We start from the raw sequence: 2085 nt of genomic DNA on the forward strand, positions 1-2085 counted from the left end.
GGGTACAGGGTCCCCCTCCTCTCCTGAAGGTGCTGACTCTCACTGGGATACAGGGACCCCTGTTCTGAAGGTGCTGACACTCACTGGGGTATGGGTCCCCCTCTTCTCCTGAAGGTGCTGACTCTCACTGGAGTATTGGTTTCAATCTAATTTGATTTGATTTATTATTGTCACATGTACTGAGATACAGTGAAAAGTATTGTTTTGCTGGATAAACTAGACAAGTCATACCTTACATGAGTTTATCAGGGTATATAGAGCAGAATGTAGTGTTACAGCCATAGAGAAGGTGCAGAGAAAGATCAACACGAACATATGAGAGGCCCATTTGTAAGTCTGACAGCTGCAGAGAATCTGTTCTTAAATCTTTCGTGTTTTCAAACTTTTGTATCTTCTGCCCAATGGAAGAAGGTGGAAGAGAGTATAACTGCGGTGGGAGTGGTCTTTGATTATGTCGGCTGCTTTTCCAAGACAGCAGGAAGTGTAGACAGAGTCAATGGCAGGAAAGCTGGTACTCGATTCCATCCTAACCTGAAGGTGCTGAGCTAACTGTCTTTGGGGAACAGGTCCCACCTGTCTTGAAAATGCAGTCTGTTACTAGAGTAATGTGTGTTTTGATCCTGAAAAAACACCTGAAGAAGGAGCAAAGCTCTGAAAGCTGGTGTTTCCAAATAAACCTGTTGGACTGTAATTTGGTGTTGTGTGATTTCTGACAGGATCATAACTGATAATGTTACTGGACAAATGAGATTCCAGACTGAAAACTGACTTGATAGATCATAATTTCTGAAGAAGGGTCCCGAACCAGAACGCCAGGTTTCCTGCTCCTCTGATGCTGCCTGTCCTGCTGTGTTCCTCCAGCTCACACTGTGTTATCTCAGACTCCAGCATTGGCAGTTCTTACTATCTCTGAGATCATAATTTACTTTGGTATGGTTTTATCAATGTGGTCTGTCACTGAAACCTAAGCACAAAATGCTGCAAGCTTGATTTTATTAATCTAAATAAATGAAGAGAAAAACCAGTAACAAGACTATTTACTTACCACACAAACTTAAAAAAACTTGAAACATGAGATAATATATAATCGTCCAATCCCAAAGAAACCTCCTTTATAGATCTCAAAAACATGCCTTTCAGTACCCAAAAGTATCCTTGTAAAATACTTAAAAAAAAAAACAGTCTCTTTCTGTAACACCTCAATAGGCTTAATTTGACTCTGACTTGAATTTTCAGTCTGGAAAATCAACCTTTGTTATTATAACTGTTCAGGTGCAAACGGGATGGTCTACACCTGAACCAGCGGGCTACCAATATCCTGGGGGGGAAATTTGCTAATGCTCTTCGGGAGGGTTTAAACTAATTCAGCAGGGGGATGGGAACCTGAATTGTAGCTCCAGTGTACAGGACGTTGAGAGTGGTGAGGTCATGAATAAGGTTTCAAGGTCGCAAGAGTGTACCGGCAGGCAGGAAGGTGGTTTGAAGTGTGTCTACTTCAATGCCAGGAGCATCCGGAATAAGGTGGGTGAACTTGCAGCATGGGTTGGTACCTGGGACTTCGATGTTGTGGCCATTTTGGAGACATGGATAAAGCGGGGACAAGAATGGTTGTTGCAGGTTCCAGGGTTTAGATGTTTCAGGAAGATCGGGGAAGGTGGTAAAAGAGGGGGAGGTGTGGCATTGTTAGTCAAGGACAGTATTACGGTGGCAGAAAGGATGTTTGATGAGGACTCGTCTACTGAGGTAGTATGGGCTGAGGTTAGAAACAGGAAAGGAGAGGTCACCCTGTTGGGAGTTTTCTATAGGCCTCCGAAAAGTTCCAGAGATGTAGAGGAAAGGATTGCAAAGATGATTCTGGATAGGAGCGAAAGTAACAGGGTAGTAGTTATGGGGGACTTTAACTTTCCAAATATTGACTGGAAACGCTATAGTTCAAGTACTTTAGATGGGTCCAATGTGTGCAGGAGGGTTTCCTGACACAGTATGTAGATAGGCCCACAAGAGGCGAGGCCACATTGGATTTGGTACTGGGTAATGAACCAGGCCAGGTGTTAGATTTGGAGGTAGGTGAGCACTTTGGTGATA

General features: G+C 43.5%; 1 protein-coding gene across 8 annotated transcripts in view; it reads left to right on the top strand.

Moving 5' to 3' along the window:
* Positions 1-2085, top strand: part of LOC109922496 (autophagy-related protein 2 homolog B) — a 97678-nt gene that overhangs the window by 58835 nt on the left and 36758 nt on the right. The window lies entirely within an intron of this gene.

Source organism: Rhincodon typus, chromosome 8 (genome assembly GCF_021869965.1).
Source record: "Rhincodon typus isolate 14 chromosome 8, sRhiTyp1.1, whole genome shotgun sequence".
In the NCBI taxonomy this organism is placed as follows: domain Eukaryota; kingdom Metazoa; phylum Chordata; class Chondrichthyes; order Orectolobiformes; family Rhincodontidae; genus Rhincodon; species Rhincodon typus.